This window comes from Hetaerina americana, unplaced genomic scaffold, assembly GCF_022747635.1.
Source record: "Hetaerina americana unplaced genomic scaffold, ioHetAmer1.1.p SCAF_43, whole genome shotgun sequence".
NCBI lineage: Eukaryota > Metazoa > Arthropoda > Insecta > Odonata > Calopterygidae > Hetaerina > Hetaerina americana.
Genome location: NW_027287019.1, coordinates 2,181,178 through 2,208,090, shown reverse-complemented (window position 1 = coordinate 2,208,090; position 26,913 = coordinate 2,181,178).

Sequence of the window (26,913 nt, the reverse complement as noted above, 5' to 3'; positions counted from 1 at the left end):
CATGAAAGGCGTGGTGTTAGAACAACCCCCAAATATTTAACTTGATTTGCCGTAGTCAATACTGAACCCTCTATTTTGTAGTTTATATCCTGTTCCTCGCTTCCTTTATTCCAAAATTTCAAAACTGCACATTTATCTATATTAAGTGTTAATCCCCATTTATTGCACCATCCCGAGATATTGTCTAAGTCTCTAGAGAGTAGCTCGCGATCTAGTTGGCTCCTTATTTCCCTGTCCCTGTCAATACTACGAAATTCATTAAAATGTCATTATCAAAATTCTATTGCTATCACATGATGAATACTTTTTCCCTTACTTTGTCTTCTAATATGAAATTGTTATGCATTCCTTACGAATTTTCAAAAGGTATTCAACTATCCTTTCCCAAAACAACTTATTTTAATTAACTCAAAATAAAATTTATTTCCCGATAGTATTTCTATCACTAAATCTGCTCTTTTAAAGGTTTTTACTTTCAAACTTATGATATGGAATGCATTTCTGAATTGAGGAGATAAGGTGACTGCGGCATATGATTGTTTACATTCCGAGTCAACCTTTCTAAAAGGTCAGCAACCTACTCGTATATCGGTAGTCACCATACTAAGAAAAGGAGAAAATAGTTTTGACCGTAATTACTATATGAATACGATCATCTTTACTGCACGCATAATGCGTACATTCATGGAAAATTTGAAAATTTAAGTATATGTTCTAACGCTTCCGGCAGTAACACGTCATTTTTGGAATATACTTCAATAATTTAGCACATTTTATCAGTTTTATGTTTCTTTTTTTTCAGTTTTTTGTTTCAGCATCTTCAATGATTTATGAAACGAAACAGATCTATGTGAACTCATGATGAGCACTAGATGAGAGCAGGTAGTGGACCAAAACTTCGCTCCACTCCTATGAATGCTGCACAACTGATGGATAATTGGAACAAGCATGCACTTCCACCACATCAATGTTGCAGTCTATTGGGAGGGCCTTAATTCATATACGATCACAATAATTTTCATCGGAGTCATTTATAAAAAATATTTATTTTAATATATTATTGTAAAACCTAATACATTATATATATTTTATACATATTTATTATATATATAACCTAATAAAAATTATTTATGTTAGGTAGCCTATTTTTTATCCATTATGACATCCAAAGGTGAATGTATTTCATTCATTTAGCAAACCGGTTCCCATACGTCGAATAGTACCTTTTTAAAACTTGCGTTCTACAGTGTAGGGCTTTCTAACCTTTTTCAGGTCACGGCACACCAAACAAGCGTTTATAATTCCACGACACAATACGAAGAAACATTTTTCTATCAATATCAATCCCACCTCATAGTATAACATTTTAAAAATATGCTGTGTGCCCTTCATGTGTTTTCTGTGCTAAATCTCACGACTTCAATGCTCCTGCGGGTCGTATAATTTGAAATTGGTATTTTTCAATTTCTTATTGCTTCATCGATCCTATGCATTGTTTTGACTATGTCCACGTAAACTGGTGAAAAGAATTACTCAAATATTGTATGAGGCTTTTTGACTTTAGCTATCAACCTCGCGACTTGGCAGCTTCCAACTAGAGACTCCGCTGCACATGATACCACTTGGAATCAAATACCGCTGGGTGTAGGAAAGCGCTAAGAGAAACCTTTTGTTGTCATTTGCTTGACACCGTCGCTTCATTCGTCAACTTCGCGAGGCATAACAGGCATTGAGGTACTGGATAATTGAGGGATCATTCGGAATCTAATTTCATTTAATCCTCCTTATATAGGCCTCTGTTCCACCTAAAACTGTTCTCGGACTGTAAAATTTGATGGTTTTACTGATATTTGAAAAAATATTTGCCCTTTATAATGGGCGACTGAAGATTAAATTTCAAAAAATTACAATATTTGTAAGATGCAAAAATAAAAAAAATCCAATTAATAGAAAGAAAAATCCACCTGACACTGCAAAATCCTATCTCATAATTGATACCTATAGATCATTGCAACTAGGTCATCTCAGCTATGCAATTTAAGCATTATTCAGTTGGTAAACGATAATGTCAGTGTCCTTGACAATATTTCAGGCACCCTTTGAACCCGAATAAAATAGATCACGAAAAATAGTTGAAATACGAGAATAAGGAGAAAACCAATAACCAATATTATACGTATTATTGTGTCTTAATGTGTGTGTCTTTGTCAATAAGCAATAACTATTGGAATTATATTTCACAAACTATCACATTTATTTAAGCACAAATCCAGAAACATATGCAATTAGTATGTCATATTATTTTTTGTATAAAACCTTATCGGCTGAGTAAAAACAAAAATATGATACGCTCGACTGATACTTTCAGGACATCAAACGAGTTTGGAGCTAACGCGGAAAAATGATGTCCCGATTCGTAGATACAAAAGTGAGGGTATAATTGGGGTTGGAAACAATTCTGTGTGAACATGTGTCCGTTTTAAATTTGGTCTAAAGCGTGAAAATTAGCAAGAATTGTTCCTTGGAAAACGAAAGATACGCTGGTCGCTCTCAAAGATATTCCGCCAAAACAAGTCAACGATTCTGAGAGCATGGAGACAACGCCAATTGCAGGAGAGAAGGCCTCTCTCGGACTTCCTTACCAAGGGGAACAAAACGAGGAAGGGTAAGGAGGATTGGCTTGGAAACTAAGAGTCAATTTTAATTGGAAAAGAGTAGTAATTGATTCAGATAAAATAGTTTATACCACTCTCTCCAGGAATGGCCACTTTGAAATTCAGGAAGGTCGCCATCATATAGCGTGCATGGATAGGGAAGGAGATTTAAGCGGAAATGGAACCAACCTGAGGTATCGTCGCCCCATAAATCGGGGCTTTTCCTTAATTTTTCGCAGGACACTTGCAGTCCTTCCGCAGCATGTAAGCATTGAGGCACATGGCTTAGGAATCACCAATACATGTATCGCTATTGGCAACTATCATTTCCATAGAACCACGTTTCGTGCCTAGTCCCTAATATTTCAGTAATTTGGAGATTTTGGTGGACCATCTGGTCATCATCTGACATCAGGTAGCTATACTCGGGTGAACGCCAATGGCACCGAATAAAAAAGTACACTTTTTACATTTTCCATAAATCATTACATTTGTAGGTAAAACCCCTTAGCTAGTGCTTTAGATTTAGTCTGCTTCCACTGAGAACGGATGTGGCAGCCAAGGGGGGGAGGCTCGCGGGAGAGGGGGAAGGGGTAGTGACGGCGACCAGGCCACAATGCATGGAATTGACCTCGCTCTTTCGTCCTCCAGGACGGTGACCCGGGGTCCAATTATTTCCCTTCGCGACCCCCTCGCGAAAACTCGCCGCTCGTGGTTACAATCGAGCCGTACACCCACGACCTGTTCCATGTGCCGTGTGCCACGGAAACCTATTCCGGAAACTATGCAGCAAACCTTTCATTCCTCTATTACTATTCTCTTCTACTATTTCAAGTACTATGCTAGTCAGCTCCCAACAATGACCACACATTTTCATCAAACGTAAAGAGAGCAAAAGCCTGAGGGTAAAGAAATGACGAAATGATCGATATCAAATGTGATTTTACTCTCATAAATATATCGAGGGTCGCAAATGAAATAATAGGAAATGTAAGCAAGAAAAGTAAGAGAAAGCTTTGCATTACGGATGAAATTAAACGAAAAATAGAAGATAGAAGAAATTGGAAGAAAACAAACGAAGATTTAGGTAGAAGGAAGTACAAGTACAAAGAGTTAAATAATATACTAGAGCCATAGAGACTTGGTGGAAAATACAGTACGAGGATATGGAAAGTCTACTCAGGAAGGGTGAAATTGGTTGGTTATACAGGAAGGGTAAACCGTAACGCTGTCGGGAATTAAGTAGGAAATTCGTTGGAGATAATAAAAGATAAGTCAGGAAAAATATTAGTTGAACCATAGAAGACCCAAGAGAGGTTGAAGGAATACATGCAGGAACTGGAGGGTAAACAAATTAGACCAGCGAGATTAGCCATAAAGGGAGAATATGACGCAAATGAAGGTAGCTTAGGCCCAGGCTTACTTGATGGAGAGTTGGAAAGGGCATTTAGGGCCAATACTCGTAAATCAAATTAAGCCGTGGAGGCACGCGCATTTAAACGTTTAGGAAAATGCAGGAAGAAGAGTTTTTATGGACTAATTCGCAGCATTTATGATGGAGGAATGCGGCCGGAAGATTTCGTCCGATCAATTTTAGTTCCTATTTCAAATAAGGTAAAGGCCACATCATGTGAACACTACAGAAATACAAGTTTGATTTTGCTAGTAGCTAAAGTGGTTCTCAGGATAATCAATAAGAGCATGGAGATGAGGGCAAATGATTACCTAGAGGATTATCAGTTTGAGTTCAGCGAGGGCCGAGGCACGCGTGATGCCTTGGCAGTAATGAGGTCACTAATAGAGAGGAACACAAATGCAAACAGGATGTATTCGTCTGTTTCATATATCTCAAAAAAAACGTTTGGTAGATTATATTGGGTATGATTGATGAATATATTGTAGAAAATAGAAATTGGCTGGTGAGATAGGGGACTTATCCGCAACCTGTACAGGTCACAGACTACGCAATTACGAGTGGCGGTTGGAGAGTCCAGATGGGCAGTGTCAGGAAAAGGAGTAAGGCAGGAGTGTCCATTATAAACGGTGCTTTTCAACGCATGTGTGGATATAATGGATGGAGAGACCTGGGAATAAACGCTGAAATAGGAGGAAAAACTAGAGCAGGTGGAAGTGTTTACCAATCTCAGAAATGTTTTGGACACAAATGGTCGATGTACTAGGAACGCAAAGCGAAGAATTTTATTAGGCAAAGAAGCTTTCACAAGGAGAAGGGAATTGATGGCGGACGTTGAGTAAGGATGCTATAACAATGTCAACGGGGAAACGTATGGAAAACTAAACCAACACGAGAAAACAGGCACAGCAATCAGTTAAGTGCATCATGTAGACATTAATATGGGTGTCATTCCAAATATAAATAACCTATCTATCCTTGCATCAAACTGCAGAAGCCTCAAAAATAAGAGATAGGAGTAGGTATATAATTCAAAGTTATTGCAGTAATATATATTTAGGCTCAGATAGCTGGCTGAATGATGATATAAACGACCGAGAAATGTTCCCAATAAATTTCACAGCTTACCGCCACGATAGAGGTAATAAATCCGTAAGAATTTTCGTGGCAGTGAAAAGTATTTTTGAAAGCACAAAATGCGTACTTGACGATAATAACATAGAAAGTATAAATTACACATTCAGGTGTGATGTGTTGGAACTGTCAAATAATAACAGAGATGAAAACTCTTGCAATTTTCCACTTATATTAAGTGGAAAATTGCAAGAGTTTTTGTGTCTTAACATACATGGACAGTATTCTGTGCACCTCAATGCAATCTAAACAACCCAACGTTTATTTGTGCTCCTTCCGTAGGTCGCCAGACTCAGACGTTCATGGGGATGGAGATGGTGGGGTGGCTATCGTACTGGCTTCCCACCCAGAGGGCCCTCGCTGTGAACCAATGATGCGACGGATGACCACGGTTTCTCATCGTTTACATAGATACATTCGTAAAAGTTGAATGATTGGAAAAGGAAGGTGTTGTATGATTATAGTATGCCTTCATATGCGACCGACGGTACAATGCTACTTTCATGACGGTGTAATACAATACCAGCATGTTTGTGAAATATAGTAGGACAGATGAAGGTTGTAGGATGTGCAAATACCGGCGAAAAGATTGCATCCAGCATGTGAGCACCATCTGTTAAGTGAACTTAAAACGGGGCGTGCATGTCATGCTCCGGGGGGGGGGGGAGATTATTACAAAAAATAAAGAAGCGATGGTGAGGAATGAGTCGAGGACTGTCAGGGAGTAAGGGTTGGGCGCATCAGTTATTAGACTTTATAGCATGAAGGAAGTGAGCTTTGCTGGTTTGGCCCTTTAGAAAGAGTCGATTCACTTAACTTAACCTAAAATAAACCTAGCATGCGAGAACGGTGGAAGAGAAAAGTGAGGGTTATTTGAGAGAATAGGGGGAGGGGAATTTGACTAAGAGCGCCTTCCATGGGAGAACGTAGTCGAAGAGGCAGTCAAGATAGGAATATTATCTCAAGGGCACATCAAAGGGCAAACCAATCTCTTAGAACATAGAGGTAACTCTTTTATTTGACTCATCCTATACGTATCCCGCATCTCTGTTACAAACTCCACAACTGGGGGTATCAGCTCATTTATCAATTTTAAATCGGTGTGTTCGATTCCGTATTATACCATGTACAAAGGTAAAGAATGTATACTTCAATGGATTGTAATCATTTTTACGTATGCTCAGATTTACATGATGTAAGTGCTAGACTACATCTGACAACGCCAAAATTTTTTTTTAAGCTTCGACAAAAATATTGAAATGAATGTTATCGAGCTTTATAAGCTATAAAAAGCCATCGACCATATTATCTGGAAATTGAAACTTTCAGATTAGTTCTAAAAACCAAAGAGTACCTTCCTATTCTTGCACTTGCGTAGTTAAGGTTAGGCACCCCCGTCTACTGGGTATTTTGACAACTTACCCAGATCGGGAAGTGCGCAGATGGTCTCTCGCGAATGACATTTAATTCCGCCCGTTCAAGTGTAAATATTTCTAGTTACGTAGGGACGAATGCAGGAGTGTTAAGCGCAGAGTATAAGTAGAGAACATTGCACTGCTTCCACTGTTAGTCCCTTGAAATTTGCTTTCAGTCACCGGGAGCTGCTCTACAATGCCATGTTCGACGGCCGGAATCATTATAACTCTCACGACAACCCAGAATTATGCCACAAAGTTTCCGCATACCCACCTATGAATATTATTTTTGTTTTACAGGTTTTGTATGCATTCTCAAAGAAAACTCAAACCATCAATGGAATATTTAACTAGTTTATAAGGAAAATTTTTTTAAAAAATTACACCTTGAGTTGATATAAATCTTTATAAAAGTTTGTTAGACAAAATAATATTCTTCTAATGGTCCTTAATCCTAAACTATAGCATGAAATCATGGTGCCGATTTCGAGATATTCTGAGAATAATTTTGATCCACTTTTAACGTTCTTATCTTTTTTTAATGGTCATCCCGGATCCTTTCAAGGGAAGTGTTTTACGTGAAGAGGAATATAGCACGCGAATTGACTGGATTCCCCGCGATCAAGTGAATGGGAGTTTATTGAGAAGCAAGGGTGGGGTGGGGTGGAATGCTCTCCACTTTCGCGATTGCCTCCTCCATGAAAATGTTTCCTCCTTGAGTCGATATAGAGTCCTTTGATGTCAGCACTCGACTCGGTGGCATCGAAGGAGTAATTTTTTCTTTTATAAAGTTTCTTCCTCACTCGAACAATGAAACTAAATTTAGTGCTGCGCGGACGTGATCCGATAAGTGAAATGAGTTAGCTCCTCTATAGTTCCTCTGAACAGAGACTTGTACCAACTAATGATCGTAAACACCGTACGGATATATAAATACATATATACACATATATATATATATTTTTTTTTAAAGGTAATCAACCGGTTAAGGTAGGTTTTTGGATAGACACAACTACCAAACATATATTTTATTACTCCTAAAAAAACACAAAATCCATCATCCTACTCTATATCAGGTACCTCTTCATCTCTGAGTACTTTCTTCCTCCCTTTATCCCGTCCAACATCCCTATCCTGTTCCTTCCCTTTCCTCTTTTGCCCAACATTCTCTCCTCTATCACAGTTTTCAACATCCCACTGCCGGTCAACAACCCCTTCATCCACTTTTCCTGTCTCCATAGGGTTTCTCCCAACAAACACCTCTCTTCGCCCACAATTCCAAGTATTCCTCATTTGTTTTCTTCTCTGTCCATTTCACCTTCTCCATTCTTCTCCACACCCACATTTCAAAAGTCTCTAATCTACGTCTATCCTCCTGCTTCAATGACCACGTTTCCGCGCCGTACATAGCTACGGTCCATATTAAAGTTTTTACGAGTCTTTTCTTAATATCCTTACTCAACGTCCCTGTCATCAAGTCCCTCCTCCTTGTGAAAGCCTCTTTGCCCAGCGCAATACTTCTCCTTACGTCCCTACTGCTTTGAGCGTGTTGGTCCAAAACACTACCGAGATACGTAAACTGTTCTACCTGCTCTAGTTTTTGCCCTCCTATTTTAATGTTAAGCTTGCCCTTTTTCTTTCTAGAAAATCGCATAACCTTTGTTTTATTAATGTTGATTCTCATCCCATACCTGTCGCACTGAATTTCCAATTCACTCAGCAATGCTTGCAGCCCCTTGGCTGACTGACAAACTAAAGCTTGGTCATCAGCAAACCTAACTGATTTTACAGATTCCCCGCCCACTTTCATTCCTACCTCTAGTTCTTCCCATGCCTCTTTGATCATTTCCTCTGCATACAGGTTGAACAGCAACGGTGATAATGGGCAACCCTGCCTTACACCCCTTCCTATCACTGCCCATCCTGACTCCCCGTTTCCCACCCGCACCTGAGCAGTCTGAGACATGTACAGGTTGCGGATTAGCCTTCTTTCCCTCCAATCTATTCCTATTTTCTGCAATATACTCATTAGTTTTTCCCAATTCACTCTATCAAACGCTTTTTCAAAATGTATGGAACAGGCAAATACCTCCTGGTTGTGTTCTATATTCCTCTCGATTAATAATCTCATTACTGCAATGGCATCACGCGTACCTCTCCCCTTCCTAAACCCAAACTGATCATCCCCTAAGTAATCATTTGCCCCACTCTCTATCCTTTTGTTTATGATCCTGAGAACAACTTTAGCTGCGTGGGATATCAAACTTATCGTCCTATAGTCCTCACATGATGTAGCCTTTACCTTTTTCGGAATAGGAACTAAAACTGATCTCACAAAGTCTTCTGGCCAGATTCCTTCCTCATAAATACTACGGATCAGCCCATATAGCCTCTTCCTCCCACATTTTCCTAAACATTTCAATAGTTCCGCGGGAATGTTATCCACCCCCACGGCCTTATTTAGTTTCATCTCCCTTAATGCCCTTTCTATTTCAAATGCTAAATAACTTGTCTAGTATGCCTGGACCAAAACTGTCTTCCTCTACGTCATATTCTTTTTCTTTGTCTAACTTTGTTGGCCTAAGTTCTTTACCATACAGTTCTTCTATATACTCCTTCCATCTCTCTTGGATCTTTCCTGCGTCAACTATTACCTTACCCGCCTTATCTCTAACTGGTAGCATAGATCTTCCTTTCTTACTTCCCAATAACGATTAAACTTTGCTGTACAGCGCACCGATTTCACCCTTCCTCTGAAGACTTTCCATATCCTCGCACTGAGTCTTCAACCATGCTTCTTTTGCTTTATTAGATGCCCGCCTCAATTTATTGCTTAATTCTTTGTACTTCATTTTGCCTAACTCTGTATTTAAATTCTTCCATTTTCGCCGCTCATCCACCTTTTTAATCATCTAATCCGTGACCCTAGGTGTCCTTTTAGCGTTAACGGTTCCAATAGTGTCTTTTGCAGCTTTAGACAACCCTTTCTTGATCCTTTCCCATTTTTCTTCGATAGTACTTAGCTCTTTACCATCCTCCATGATTTCTTCTACCGCCTGTTTGTATTCCTTCCTTTTCAAACCATTTAATGCTTCAACATTCCATTTTCTAACTCGCCGCCCCTGCCTTATCTTTTTGAAACGGACGCTGCATTTCATAACAACTAAATTGTGGTCTGAGTCCGCATCCGCTCCCGGGAAGCTGTGGGAATTTATCACACTGTTCCTGAACCTGTGTCTAACCAGGATATAATCTATCTGATACCTTTCTGAGTCACCTGGCATTTTCCATGTATACCTGCGTCGTTTGTGGTGTCTAAACCAAGTGTTGGTGATGACTAACCCCTGTCTCCTGCAGAACTCAACTGCTTTCTCCCCGCGGTCATTCCTCGTGCCTAAACCGTAGTCCCCAACCTCATCACCATCTCTTCCTTCGCCTACCGTCGCATTCCAATCCCCCATCACTATCAAATGTTTCCCTGCAGGAACACATGCGATTATGTCCTCTAACTGATCGTATATCCTATCGACCTCTTCTTCCTTATGGTTGCTCGGTGGCATGTATACCTGAATAATAACCAAGTTCGTCGGTTCTGCTTTTATCTCTACCAGTAATAATCTGTTACTAGCTCTATGTTGACTACGCTTCTTCCTACCTCTTTATTTCATACAATGGCAACCCCTCGTTAGCTCTCGTCCCCGCCAATGTATATTATTCTATAATTATCACGCAATTAATCCCCGCTATCCTTCCATCTCACATCGCATAGACCTAAAATATCTATATTTCCCCTTTCCATCTCTCGCTTAACATTCTCCAACTTCCCTGTCCTCATCTTGTCCTAACATTCCACGTTCCTATTCTAACTAATTTGGTCTTCTTCTCCTGCGTCTTCTGTCCTGCTGCTGCTGGTTTTCCCTTGCAAGGGTTTCGTGGGATGACGACCGCGGAAGCCTTGCCTCCCCCGCTGCCGGGCACGACACACGGCCGATTGGGCCGAGCCCCGTAGTTGCCAGAACTCAAAATCTCTATATTGTCCATCATTTTTTGTCTTGGGAATGATAATTGAGGTGATTTCCCGTTGCCTTCCTCAATAGTGTTTTTAACGTGACACCATCACTTACTGGCCGCCCCACTGGGGTCAGACGCCATATCAGCCGCCTCACTGAGGAACAGACGCTGCGTGGACTACCTATCGTCTGGCTCCTAACCTTCGACCTATCTGGCATGGGTGACCCTACCAGGAGCAATAATTATTACTCCCGCCAGCACAGCTCTAGGGGTCATCGGAACGCACAAGCCCTTCCACCACGTCAAGGTTGTAGTCCGGGGAGGGACATATATATGTAAAGATATATATATATATATATATATATATATATATATCTTTATATATATATATATATATATATATATATATATATATATATATATATATATATATATATATATGTCCCTCCCCGGACACGAATATTAATGTAATCTGCCTGTTACAGTAGGTTTTCGATCTCCAAACAAAAACACAACACAGCATCCTATTCTAAAACAAGTCCCTCTTCATCTCTGTGTACTTCCATCCTCTGTTCACCCCGTCCAACATCCCTATCCTATTCCTGCCCTTCCCTCGTTTGCCTTAAATTCTCTCATCGATTACAGTTTTCAACATACCATTGCGGATCAATTTGCTATTCTTCCATTTTTCCAGCCTCTTTATGATTTCTCTCTACAATCCCGTCTCCCCGCCCACCATACCCTACACTTCTTCGTTTTCCTTTCCCCCCATTATACTTTCTCCATCCTTCTCCATTCCCTATTTCGAAAGCCTCCAATCAACGCCCATCTTCCTGTCTCTGTGACCATGTTTCCTTGCCGTACATAACTGCGCTACATATCAAAGTGTTGACGATTCTTTTTTTAACACCTTTACAGAACATCCCTGTCATAAAATCTCCCCTCCTTGGGAAAGCCCCTTTCTCAAATGCAATTTTGCTCCTTACGTTCCTACTGCTTTGGTCTAAAACTCTTCAGAGATACGTAAACTGTTCCACGTGCCCTAGTTTCGGTCCTCCTATTTTAATGTTCACCTTGGCATTTCTCTTTCTGGAAAATTGCATAACCTTTGTTTTATTTAGATTAATTCTCAACCATTATCTATCGCACTGAATTTCTAATTTGCAATTCTTTCAGCAATGCTTGCAACCCCTTGGCTGAATGAAAAACTAAAGCTTGGTCATCAGCAAAAATGTTTTGTCTCCTTCAAAGTAATCCCCATTAGATATTATACACTTGTGCCAACGTTTTTTCCAATCCTTGAAGCACTTCAAAAAATCATTTTTTGTGATCTTGTTCAACTCCTCCTGCGATGCAGTCTTTATCTCGTCAATCGTAGCGTAGCGTCGTCCTTTCATGGGCCTCTTCAGTTTCTGAAACCAGAAAAAGTCACTGGGGGCCAGATCTGGGGAATACGGTGGCTGCGGAACCATTGGTGAGTTGTTTTGGGCCAAGCATTCGCGCACAAGTAATGATGTGTGAGCAGGGGCATTGTCATGGTGCCAATTTCCAAGCCAATTTTCGTTCTTCCACAAATTCGGGCGTTTGTGGCGGATTGCTTCCCGCAAATTGCGCATAAATTGCAGGTAATATTACATATTTACCGTTCTACCCTGTGGCAAGAACTCCACGTGGATGCACCACGCCGCGGCAATCGAAGCAAAAACTCTAAGCAAAACTTTCATATTCGACCGAAATTTAGACGGTTGAGGATTAATTCTGTCTCTATTCCCTCCACGCCCAACCTACTTATGGCCAACATTGACGTCACCTCGCTTTACACCTCTATTCCCCATGCACAAGGCTTATCCTCCCTCCGCCATTATCTTTCTCTACGCCCCCTACCACAGCGCCCCTCGATTGAACTTCTCCTCAATCTTGCCACTTTGGTCCTGACTAAAAATACATTCTCTTTCCAAAGAATCGCTCAGGCCAAAGGCACAGCGATAGGAACGAGGATAGCACCATCATACGCCAATCTCTTCATGAGCCATCTCGAAGAGACTTTCTTGTCAAAGCAGCCCTTCCAAACTCTTTTCTGGGTCCGCTACATAGACGACATCTTTATTTTCTGGACACATGGCTCTGAGTCTCTCAATAATTTCTCATCCGCCTTATATTCGTCTTTCACTGTTTAATTCACCTCTTCCATTTCAGACTCGCCCATCTCCTTTCTTGACACAGACATCTCAATTCACAACAACAAATTCACCACTTCAGTACAGATCAAAGCCACTAACCATCAGCAATACCTACACCACACAAGCTGTCATCATCAACAAACCAAACGCTCGATTCCCAACTCTCTCTCTATCCGCGGACACCGAATTTGCAACACCACAGTCACTCTCAACAAATACCTCGGCAATCTACACCTTGCAATCCTCAAACGCGGTTACCCAGAAATGCTTCTACAAAATAAAATCCACCGCTCCACCTGACCACACACACCACATAAAAACAAGCCTACATCTGACGCAGGACTCAACATTTGCACCACCTTTTTCCTAGGATCACACAGGCTGAAAACCTTTCTTAAAGAAGTTTCCAATTTTACACGACAATGACGTGACCTCATTACTACCCCAATGCCCATTTCTCGCATACAGACGACCCGCCAATCTCAAAAACCTTCTGAGATTCACTAACCTTTTGGCGCCCCCTCCCCGACAAAATTCCTGATATTTCCCCAACTTGCAACTACCCCCGATGTAAAACTTGTCTACTTATTAGATCTGCTCCCCTCTCCCCGCATCCCTTCATTTCCCCCTCACCTCGTTCCCACGCTAATTGCCTCTCAAACATTATTTATCTTTTGTCATGCAAAGAAAACACTTCATTTCACATAGGTGAATGCATTACCCCCTTATCCATTCACTGAATGAATAATCACCGGTACTCCTGCAATTCTGCCTCCCTCTCTTCTCTTCCTATCCCTTCACACGCAAATTCCCACAACCTTTCATTCGACCAGTGTTTAGCTCTTAGCATCTTTGAACCCCTACCCGATTCAGCCACCAATATAGAGGTGAGAACTCGAGAATCCGCGTATATACTAGTTTTCCGATCTTTTACAATCCCCACCCTCAACCGCCATCTTTAATTTCCCTCTCAGCATTCCCTGCACCTCCCCTACCCCGCCCAGACGATATATTCTGCATCACCTATTTTTTCTACCTAAAAAAGCTTTTAAAAGCTGTAATTCATAATTTTATTTCCATTTTATATTAACCATCCATATTTTTCTTGCGTAAAAGTTAGTAAAACCATATTTTATGAAAGTATTTAAAGATTTACCTTGAGGTGGTCAGATTACAAGCCAGGTGACTCCAAGTCGTCCGTAGTTGATGTCTTCAGCAATAAGCAACCTGAATAACCTTTGTTAGGATTGAAAGAAAGGTTCATAACATCTACTGTCCTTTTCTTAAAACCCGCCTACGCTACTAAAAGCTACGTAATATAAAGGAAGAGAAGAAAAAAATTTCATTCGGAATAGAAATAATCCGTTATCTCATAAAGAACGAAATACATTTAAAACTTCTGTTGCCCGAGGAATGTTTACATTTTATATCAAATTGGCTGGCAAAAACTCATTACTATTTTTAGACTAAAATATTTAATGAAAGAGAAAGGTCTACTTTATAATTTATCCTCTCTTAGAGAGAGCACAAAAATACAAACATACTAATATGAAGGGAACCAAATGAAATAATTGAGTCTAGGTATAATATACGGGGTATATTGTCAAAGATACCGTCCATAAAAACTTAAACATTCTTTATAGTATTTTCCCAATGGAAATAAGCATCAATATTAAAGAAATTTCTTTCTTCTCGTCAACTTTACTAACCTGAAATTAAATGAAATTTAGAGTTATGTTATAATTTTCATTAAAAATTAATTAAAAATACTATGACCGGCTTTTTGCGACGGAGTTTGCCGTGCTTAAGTGATAGTGAGTATCCCACCTGAAACCACCATCGACAGAAACCAGTCGGAGATGACAAAACCGGTCAGGAATAACTAGGGATGAAACAGCCACATAATAATTTAAGCATGGTATGACATGAATGTGTGGTGTTTGAATATCCAATTTTTATGAGTAGCTTTTATTTATATAGTTTATCATTTTATTCTTAAAACATGGCCTCTAAAAATATTGGTACTGGCTAAAATCCATATATTTATTTGAATTTTGCGCGAGGATAAAGTATCAATTCACAAGAGACCATCTCTCCTGGAATACGTTTCATTGCGGCCATTTTGAGAAAAAATATTTCCGCCCGGTGAACGGAGTTTTGCAGCCATTCCACGTAATACTCAAAGACCGTTACGTTCACTCCAACAAAAGCGATTGAGGCTAACGACTGTTTATGGAAATACATACGTCATTATGATAATAGAATTTAGCTATAATTTTTCTCAACATTATTTTGTAGAGTAAATTTCGCACCCATATCGTCAGGTACAAAGTAAAATTTTCTCCGAATAAACATTTTTGTATATTTGGTGAAATGGGGGCGGATATGAAGTGGAATATTTGGGAAAGGCAGAGGGGCGTGGTGGATGGGAGAAGAGAAAGGGTGGGAAAGGTGTTAGTCGCTCTCAGGGGAAAATTTGGCTTTGTATGGAAGGTCATCACTGGAAGAGGGGAATCATTGATCAGGTCGTTCAGGTCATTCTCATACTACACAATCTCATGCTGTTCCAACACATCCAGTATTTATCCTTAAGCTTCAAAAGGAAAAATTTTGGGCACGAACGCAGTCTGGTTGGAAGACTCCGTCAGATGTCTTGTCAAGAAGCATGACAGTTTTTCCGACCTCACACCGCGGGCATTTTCTTTAATTCTAATTCTACAACTTCGCCCCGCCTGACGTATGTATATTACCATAAACGTGTAACACCCTAGGTGACCATCACCAAGGTATTCTACCTGTATAAAGGTAGGTCTTAGGCGCTCCCTAACGACTGTCTATTTATAAGTATCGTGAGAACTTCCTAATTCTTTCTTCATTTCTTCCTGATTTCTGCCTGTCTTCATGCTGTCTAAAAATTCCACCCTCTTCCTTCCTCTACCCCGCCTACCCAACATTTCGTCCTCCTATCATGGTCTAATCAACATTCCACTACCTATCAATATTTCCTTAATCCTCCTTTTCTGTCTTTCTCGTATTTTCTCCAGTAACTTCCCCCTTTCGTCAACCCTATTTAAAATCTCAGCGTTTGTCTTCCTTCTGTCCAATTTTTCTCCATTCTCCGCCACAACCACAGTTCAAAATCCTCCAATTTACGCCCATCATATTTCCTCAAACAGCAGGTTTAACATCCGTTAAGAACTACTCTCCATATTAAAGCTGTTAGCTGACATGATCCACTCTCCCTTATTGGTTTCACTCCATCTTTCTTGTTGCCGAGCGATTTTGACAGTGTGGTGGGACTATGAAATGTTATTTTGAATGTCTGTCGGGGGATTAACTATTTTAAAATATAACCTCCCCAGTGACAGTAGTTTACACATTTTTGTACGTGTTTTTGTATTCACACATTATATTTTTACGAATTAAAAATAAACCATTATTTGTAGCACATTAAAGAGATACGTTTAAAGAAAATAAAAGTATACGCTTTTGAAAATTTTCGGAATATTTCTAAATTCTGGCAGATTTACTAGCTAAATAACTTTTCTCAAATGCTGGATCTTGGAATTGGCATAAAAGTTTGAGTCAAAGTGGGTCAAAAGTATCTCATTATATTGAAAGAACTGGATTGTCATGAAAATCAATATTATGTTAGAAAAACTAAATAAAATTTCCGTTATTTCCGCTGGACGTTACGGTTATCTCCGAAAAAAGTACAATTACTTTATATTACGTCATTTTTTTACATAGTTCACTGCAAGCCACCACTCTGGTGTGTGACGGGGCAGGAGACTACTTTTAACTTTTTTAAGTATTTTTCTTCCTAGCGCAGTTGAACAATTTTAATTGCTCACTTTCGAATGCACCCCACAGTATGTGATAAAATTCTAAATAGGGAATCGTCTCTGAATAATTAATTTATGGTTGGGAAATTATTATCTTTTATGTTACAATAATTAGCATGATGAAAATCATTATTACATCAATGCAATTACGCTTAATGTGAGAAAAATCATTATAAACAAGTAAATGTTACCACGAAAATTTGAGTTAATAATTTTATCGTGGGAACGTGTGCCGTAACATACCTCAATAATGCAGAGAGAAAAGGGAAAAGTAATTTCAAAGAGTTTCATTCTGTCAGTCATTATAAATATACGGATATTAAAATATTTCAGTTAAGCACCCTTCAAAGTGTTAAATAGTAATGCATTATTTTTATTTTTAATGACAGTATTTTACAAGATATATCCCAAAAGTAGTTTGACTTATTTTTTCCCCGGATAGACATATGGACGAGCGGTGGTTCAAGGCAGGGGAGTCTCAATGAAGCCTCGAGGTCGGAGGCAGTTGGCTCAAAGCCTTTCTCGGAGTGCAGATCGTTCGTTTACGAAAACTATAGAACGTGACCTCGTTACGCACCGTCACGAACCGTTGGTTGGAACAGCACTACGCTATCAAATTTTGCGTTAAATTGGGAAAAACTGGGAAAGAGACTCATAACATGCTCAAGGTGGCTTATGGCGAGTACGCCATTAGTAGAATTGGGTGTTTTTCGATGGCATAATTTGTTTTGGTAGGGCGGAGGAGATGTTGAAGATACCGAACGTGCAGGACGCCTTTCGGCCTCATAAAGTTACGAAAATCATGCAAGAGTGACGGCTGTGTTGGACAACGATTGCAGATTAAGTGTTCGCATTGTTTCTGATGAACTTAGCATTCCTAAAAGTGATGTGTATCTACTTATGACCAAAAGCATAGGCATGAGAGAAATGGTGTGCGGGAAGTTGGTTCGGCGAGTGGTCTCGGATGAACAAAAGGAAACTCGCGCATGGATCTGCCAAGAGCTTCTCGACCATGTAATTGAGGATCCAAATTTTTTAGACAATGCCCCACCAGACTGCTGCCTCTACCCCGTCTAAAATCCGAGCTGAAAGGGCATCACCACGGCTTGGTGGAAGCGTTACAACAGGGCGTGATGAGGGAGCTTAGCAGCATTCCGGACGCCACCTTCCAGAAGTCGTACGAGGCGTGGAAACCCAACTGGCAGCGGTGTGTGGTCGTGCAATCGTGCTACTTTGAATACTTTTGAAGGAATGTATCAAGTTCTGCAAAAAATTGGTTTTTAATTGACTGATTCCCTCTACGTTTAAGACAAACCTTTTATAATGATTGTGATTGCTGGCCGTGATATACTTGGAACCTTTGTTCTCAGCGTTGTATATTTTGCTCTAAGTCTTCAGCCAATCGCTATTTATTACATTTAAACTCACTTCTCTTTTTCATTAATATTGTTCCTCATAGAATTAAGAATTTTCTCAATGGAAATTGTTTTTTACGCCATAAGGGCGTATGTAGTCAAAGTCCCAATCCTGAGGAAATAAGTTGAATGACCGTAAAGATTGTGTGTATCTCTCTAAAAAAACTTAGAACCAACAATCCCTATAGAGCTATATTTTAGAAAATAATGATTTTCCAGCATCAGTCGAAGAGCAACCCCGCCAGGGGAAGCTCACCAACTGTAGTAACGGCGAAAGATATACTATATACGGAAAACTTTGAAATTGAACTTCGCGGATACACTTCTGGAAACGCCACAAAGGTTTCGTTTCCACGAATATATCGGTAAAATCCAATCTGAGAGCCCAAAGAGAAAAATATCATAGGAAATATATGAGTTTATTACTTTTAAATTTATATGGAACAGTTCTTTCACCTTTCTGTTTATCATTATTAAAAATTGTCACGAGAAGAGAATAAACGGGTGACGGGTATATCACAGGAATAAGGCAGGGAGCATCTCGATTCAGGATGAGAGAGAGCAACATTTATAACGTTTAGAAAGGTATAGGACAACTAAGTTACCTTGAAACACCAAGGAATAGTTATAAAAACAAATTAGTTTGCTATATTCAACCAGTGAGACAAAATAAGAGACATAGACATCATCACAGACAGGTTCAGACATCCACTTCCCCTAACGACACGCAATCATAACAAAATAGAGCCCAAGCAACCATTGTTTTAATTTTAAGACCTAAATGTAACGATTAATTTAAACTGACCTCTTATTGCATTATACTCATTGATCTATTTGTGTGTATTTGAGTGACTGATTTTGTTTATGATCAACTATATGTTAAAATTAAATAAATGACTGATCTGTGCATGTGTGGCTGCCACCCTGAAACCTCAGCCCTTGCCGTGGTTTGTGGCATGCAAGTATTTCACAAATTTGGTTAGTTAGATAGCAATACTTGCAGTTATTATTGAGTACTTTTCACGGTCAATATAAGTGATGGGGGATAAAAAATTAACCTCAAAGGATTGGTACAAATATGAGCTTCTCGAGAACTACGAAACCTAGATTCGGAGTAAGTAGGAGGAAATCGAACTACAGTAGGTAAAGCGGTTCATGTATACGCCGAGTATTTTAAAGAAACATAGGTACCTATAGCATGAGGGCATCAAAAGGAGAATTGTATTTACAAACGAAGCTTTTACAAGAAAAAATACAGCCATATTAAGTATATTATTATTAATATAAATATTCTATCGGATAAGGTAGGTTTTTAATGGATACAGCATAAAAAATGGTTCAATAATGCATTTACTTCCCTTTCCTAAACAAAAACGCAATCTGAAATCCTGCGCTACAGTAAGTCTTTCTTTAATTCTGAATATTTCCTTCCTCCATTCCGTCTACGGTCATCAATTCCCTCCTCCTTGCGAAAGCTTCTTTGCCTAATGCAAGCGCTCTCCTTATGTCCCTACCACTTTGATCATTTTGGTCCTAAACACTTCCGAGATACGCAAATTGTTCCACCTGCTCTGGTTTTTGACCACCTATTTTAACATTTCCTTTCTCTTTCTCGATAACCGCATTACCTTTTTTTACATTTAGTCTCATCCCATATTTATTGTACTATCTTTTCAATACGCTCAGAAACGTTTACAAACCTCCTGAGCTTTGGTTTTTGCCACTCGCTTCTCCGCCAACGTCTTCCAGCACGTGGAGACACCCTGGTTTCCCCACCTCCTATGTTAAAATTATATAGATGGACTCTGTACAGTGAGAAATTTACTTGAAAATGATGAAGTGCATCGAAACTAGTCGAAAATAAATCTTTATTAGGAGGAACATTGCTAGAGTTTTCGTCTCTGTTATGGTGGAACAGTTCCACCATATGACATCTGAATTTGTACAATCGTAGTTCCAAACCCTTGACTAACTGACAAACTAAAGCTTGATCATCCGTTAACCTGATTTTATGAATTCCCCGCCGACTTTTATTCCCATCTCTAGTTCTTCACATGCCTCTTAAATCACTTCCTCCAAACATACGTTGACAGCACAGGTGATAATGAACAACCCTGCCTTACTTCCCGCCCCCTCTCGCACCTGAGCAATGTGAGACATGCACAGGTTACGGATTAGCCTCCTATCTCTCCAATCCTTCACTTTTCCTGAACCCAAATTGATCATTCCCAAAGTATTCATCTTCCTTTCTCTCCATCCTTTTATTAATTATAGAAGTACCGCTTTAGCTGCTTGTAAAGTCTTACTTATTGTTCTGTAGTTCTCACATAGTCCTACCTTTCCTCTTTTAGGAATAGGTACTAACAACGATAACGAATTCTTCCAATCAGATTCATTAATGCTACGCATTAGTCCATAAACACTTATCCTCCCACATTTTCCTCAACCTCGGGAATGTTTTCAACCCACACGGTCTTATTTGATTTCAATTTCTTAATCCCCTCTCAAACCCGCCATCGAGTACGCCTGAATCTAAGCCAACCCTATATTTGTCATATACTCTCTCCATTTCTAATCTTGCTGGTCTAATTGGTTTACCGCTCAATTCCTCTTCATACAAGGTGTGATCAAAAAAAGACCGAACTGATTTTATTCTGCGCAAATCGTTCAACGGATCGAAATGAGACACAGTGCGTCATCTAGCGACACATCTGACGACTACAACGAGAGGTGTTGCGTTTGTTTACGTCGAGTCGTTCCGCTGCTGCTGCGGTAAATGTCTTAACCTGTTCGTCGCCGCATGCACCGGCAGCAATGAAGCAGCTAAAGGAACGGCGTGTGTGCGTGAAATTTTGTTTCAAACTTGGAAAAAGTGCTACGGAAACAATTGGCATGATTCAGCAAGCCTTTGTTAATGAAGCCATGAGTCGAACCCAGTTTTTTGAGAGGTACATTTGCTGTAAATCGGACATAGCCTCGAAATATAAAAATTCGCGAACGAGGCGGCCTTCCTCTTCGACAGACCCCAATCATGTCAATTTGGTGAATGATTTGGTGCGGGAAAATCGTCATTTAACTGTTAGGGAGATAGTCGAGGAAGTGAAAATGAGTTTAGGATCCTGTCAGACAATTTTGGCAGACATTTTGGGCATGACGCGCGTCGCATCAAAATTCGTCCCGCGGGTGTTGACTGATGAACAGAGACAAAAACGTGTGGACATTTGTCAGGAACTCCTGGGTTGAGTCAATGCTGACCCCGATTTTCTTAAAACCTTCTTTTTGTTTCCAAAGTTAAAATCAACCTTGAAAGGGCGCCGATTCGACTCTATTGCGGACATTAAAACTAACTGTACGGCTGACCTGAAGAGGATCCCTTAGGCGGGTTACCAGGCAGGGTTCGAGAGCCGGGAGAAACGTTGGCTAAGGTGTGTCGTTAGCCAAAGCATGTACATTGAAGGCGACGAGTTCAATCAAGCTGTATCCGTCGAAATAAACATGTTCTAAAATCAGTTCTGTATTTCTTTGATCACACCTTGTATTCACACCTTCCACCTCTCTTGGATATTTTCTGTTAATAGCATTTTCTGTTGGTTAATATTTTTTCCCGACTCAGTGTTTTAATATTTGCCGCGATTTTTCCTTCTTACTTCCTGACAGGGTGTCATCTTCCAGTGCTATTAACCTATTTCACTATTACTCTGCAAACTTTCCATACACTCGCACTGTTTAATCCACCACGCTTTTCCCCCAGCCTGTTTTACGCCTCATTAAAAGTTTTAACTCTTTATACTTCCTCCTATCTTTTCTGGCATTTATTTTCTTCCATTTCCATTCCCTCGTTTATCTTCCTAATCACCTAGTCCGCAATTAGTAGTTTCCTTCTCTTCTTCCCCTTTACTATTCCTTCCGTTTCTTTTGCGGTTTTAGGTTTCCCCTTTTTGGTATGTTCCCAATTTTCCTTTTTTGTACAAGCTTCCTTTCCTCGCTTATGATTTCTTCTACATTCTGCAGATACTCCGTGCTTGCCGATCCTCTTAATGATTCTAGGCACCATTTCCTAAACCAAATTCTTTATTATATCTTGATTGAGTAAATATTTGAAGAAAAAATTGTATAGACATAGGGCAGACCACTGCATTGATTTGAAACCTGGTCTGCGAGTTAAAAGGATGGACTTAAATGGGAGAATTTAGAGAAGTAGGTGCGACGGAGAGAAGAGAACAAATAAGTTGTAGAGAGAAAATATTGAAAAGTATGGGATCGTTAAAGGCTGTGATGGAAGGGAGAAGCTGTTGGGTTAGCGAATAAGGCAGAATAAGGAAGATAATTCACTTTTTAGCCATATTGAAAAAGCAGGCATATGTTGAGAATAAATATGAAGAAAAAATAAAAAAACGAACAAAATAAAGTTCTCAGCTTGTGTTGAGGACTAAATTACTTATAAAATCTCCAAAATCTTACTTGTACAGATAAGATTACCTCGAGTTGAATAGAAAGCAGAGTGCCTTTAGTCTCACGCTATTCAAGCTATACCAAAATATATTTTTTAAATGCCAATAAACTCGTCGCTAAACTTCCGCAGGATAAAAAAAATATTAGAGGAACACCATAGAAGCACCACTGACTGATTTAATGTTCCTTTTAACTTTCGGGGATGATCTATTAATTAATGAAAAATAAATACCCTGATGATGTCATCTAGCATTAATAACCTTGATACCTCTTTGCCCCCAGACCCCATCCCTGCACACCATTTGCAAAAGGTTAAATGTGGCATGAAGAATAAATAAAATAACTATCGCCAGGCCATGAGTAAGAAAATATTCCTTACCTCCAACCAACAACTGCCAAATCTCCCTCTTTGGCGAAGGAGGAAGTCGTCACTCTATTCTTATTCAAAACTAATCTGGAACGTGAGGGATAACGAAAAGAGGACTGATGTGAAAGCTTCGATCTTGAGAATTTCGTGTACATTGAAATCTTCTTCCTATTTTTTTGAGCGAAATGAATAAACACTCGGGGGCAAAAACGAAGCGGGGTGTGGACGTGCATGAAGGGAGGGAATTCGGTGGCGTGAAAAACCATTGTCCACTGAACTACCTGAAGGGCAGAATGAGAAAAGAGAAAGAGATTAAGATAATTCAGTTCAATGAATTCAAACAGAAATACCTTGTTTTTGAGGGTCCAAAAATTACCTCGTCCTAGATTTCATTTGAAAACATTCCCTCTTAAGGGAGACCTCTCCGTGCTGACGTTTTCTCTGGGCAAATCAGATCAAAGTTTTTCTATGGATGGGAATCGGGAAATAACGGAATGATATCGTGAAAAAAGTAATTCGTACGAGGGTGAGTCAAATGAAAACTATTAAACCTAAATATTTTTCAACTCGTAATTTCTTTCATACCAACGGTTTTCGCTCATACCATTTTCATATATAGTCCTCCTATCGCACGATTGAATAATTTCAGCGCTTTGAAAGTTCACGGACTCCTCTAGAAAAAGCATAGCTGTAACTGCTCTAAAGACCACTGACGTCAAAACACAGTGTGTGCCTGACCTGATCGAGAGGAGGTTGATACGTAAGTATCACTGTTTAAGAATTTCTAGTGCAGGCATCATTGGTAAAATGAAATATGCAAACCACATTTATGAACTTTCTTCAGTCGCCATTCGGAAAAAAGATGTTTCACCCGCCCCTTACTACTGAATAAACGAATGATAGATCATTGTTTCTCTGTGGTGCATGTTGAAATTGGAGTGGCTATGTTTACACTATTATTGCGTTCCGGTATCATGCTGACAGTTGTAGGCCACTCATTAAACCATGATTTTGACTGAGGGAAACAAAACTTGGCATTGGCACGATGTTTCACAATTGTAGAGCCATGTTAAGGGCTTCACTTGACGAACCGTCGTATAGACAGACTACTATTTCATTCATTCACTATTTCATAATTACATACATTTATCTAGTGACTAGAAATTGGATAAAACTAACCAGTGACCAGTGCCTCTTCTATCTACATGTGTGAGACGACCAAAATATATTACTAGCTCTCTATTCCCCAATTCTCATCCACCATAACTAACCACTATTACATTAATTACATTAATCGCTACAAAAACACCATTTTTAAATCCACCTCTTAATATCTCGGTGTCAAGGCATTGCGGATGAGAGATGGAGGAAGATCAGTGATTTCAAAGAAACCTTTTTACTTTCATTAAGTTAGGGTACTTAAAGAAAAGCATTCGGTAATGATCCTCCCGTGCTGATACGCTATATAAGGTGCTCCCCACAAGTTATTTTTCAAATAATCTATTGAACAGATTTGCACAAACACTTAAAATTCTTCAAATTACTGTCCTTGCGCCTCTACACATTTTTTCCAGCGACTCTGCCATGAACGGTACGCGTCCTGGGAGGCGTCTTCGGGGACCTCCCGCAAGGTCTTCTTCACGGCTGATTGGATCTCTCCTATGGTCGAAAAACCGGTTCCTTTCAGGCCTGCCTTAATCCGAGGGAACAAAGAGAAGTCTGCTGGGGCGACGTCAGGACTACAGGGGTGGGGCAGCAATGGCAACTGGTGTTTGGCTAGGAACTCGCGGACCCGCTGCGCGTTGTGGCAAGGCGCGTTGTCGTGATGGAGTTGACGTAGTAGGCATCGTTAACTATCTGCCCTTGAGGAACAAACTCCTTATGGACGACTCCTTTACTGTCAAAAAAGACAATGAGCATTTTTTTCACTTTTGATTTGCCCATTCGTGCCTTTTTGGGCTTGGGGGACTGGTCAGTGTGCCACTCAGAGCCTTGGTGTTTTGTTTCTGGGTCGTAGTCAAAAACCAAGGTTTGATCATCTGTGATGACGTTGTCCAAATAATCAGGTTCATTTTCAATGCGTTGCAAAAGTTCACTTGGCATTTCCGCTCGGTTGGTCTTTCGTGATAGGGTCGGCTAACTAGCTAACTAAGAAGTTTACAATAACTAGCGTCCTGCCGCTTCCACAGCTTGGAGAGCACTGAGACCGGTTTAGTGGCAAAACGCAGCGTCCATCCTACCTACTCCGAGTGTTTTGATCCCACTCCAACAAATAAGAGCGGAGCGGTAAATTAATTACATTACTTTTGGAACGCACCCTGTATGCCCTCTTCATCTCCTGCTATGAATAACGGCACGAAAACGTTCCTTTTAGCGAAGAAGGAATCATACACCTATACTTTTGTACACGTTAAAGGAATCTGGGTAGGGGGTCAAAAAGCCTTCTACAGTTACGCATTTTTTGTTAACTGTCCCATTAATTAACCTGAAATAGAAGAAACGTCTTCCAAAGGAAATGCACTTCATAATGACTTTCTGAGGTGTTTATAACATATTTGTAACACAGGTACTGCAGTATAATTCTTCGCAAAAAGGTTGATTTTGGAGTAGAAGTATATAATTCATAAGGATATACAATATTTATTTAATCTTTTTAAGGCTTTCCTCCGCGTTTGAATTTTTATTTTGCATTGCAATAAAAAATAGTTGCCCGTATAGTTCTCCTTGGAATATTATAAGTTAAAATAGAGTGGCCAACAAAAATCCAATTAAGATTTTTCGCGATATATTTTCAGGCTTGACCAAATAATCCTCAATTTCGGCTACTGTTCGACTGCGAAGTTTTCGGCAATATGTCAATCGGAAAAAATGTGAATTATTCCGAAATAAAATATTATGCGATCTCATGTTCCAATCACTACACGCCCTGGTGACCGAGATCCGAAATGCACCCAAAATAATTCAAATCTAAGAGACTCACGCTGAACGCATGCCCCCTTCCCCGGAACACACTCACAGGAACCATATGAGATTACTCTGTAAATAAAAAGCGTTTTAAGCAATACAGACTTCTAGGAGAAATTCTGTTAAGGTAAATGTTCTTTCCCATTCATTTTATTACAAATTATTTCGTAACATTTATAAAATAATGCCTTTTTTAACTTTTCAAGCAAAAACAGTTATCTCGACCGAAGAACATTTTGCCCCAATTTCGTTCAATCATACTCAACAACAAAAAACACTTAATACCAGACTGGAATATTTATTTTCGTTTAGCTTCCGACGCGGAAAAAGGGAAATTAACGCAAAACTGGAAACACACAACATTGAAAAATCCGGTTCTCTGCAGAACACAGAAACAAAAACACAATAGATTTAAAAAATAACCAAAGAATATATTTTTTTTCATTTTCTGAAAAAAGAAAGCAGAAAGGTGGATTTTAATATGTGTTTGTTATTGGCAGCAACTTCTATTTGTGTTATTGTGGCGGATTTCTCACATCTAGTTGTAGTTCCGTCTACGGGGACGAGCTTCGACGGGCGAGTACATTAGTCCTTATAGCCGATTACTCCTTCTAGCATTAGATATACAATGTATCATTCTCACTCACTAGAGGCCTTGGCTTTTTATTTTACTTTCACTAACACTGGAAAGGTACACTAGTTTACTAAACGTTTTCGTCATTTACACCGCCGTATTTTTACTGAAGAGGTGAACACTTATACCACCAGAGTGATGAATGATCTCTTGCCAGTCCATGGATCCAATCAATTGAGCGCTGGCTGACTGACTGGGTAGTAACGAATCTATAGATTTAATAAGAAGTGCCTAATACATTGCTTACTTGGCATTTGACAACATGAAGATAGGTAATACAACATTAATATTCATTCCATTGATGAAGTTATCTCGGGTCTTCCACCGGGTCAGGGGTTCCATGCTGGCTAACATGGAACCATGGAACCAACATGTAGCCCAACATGGGACCCCTGACCCGGTGGAAGACCCGAGAAAACTTCATCAAT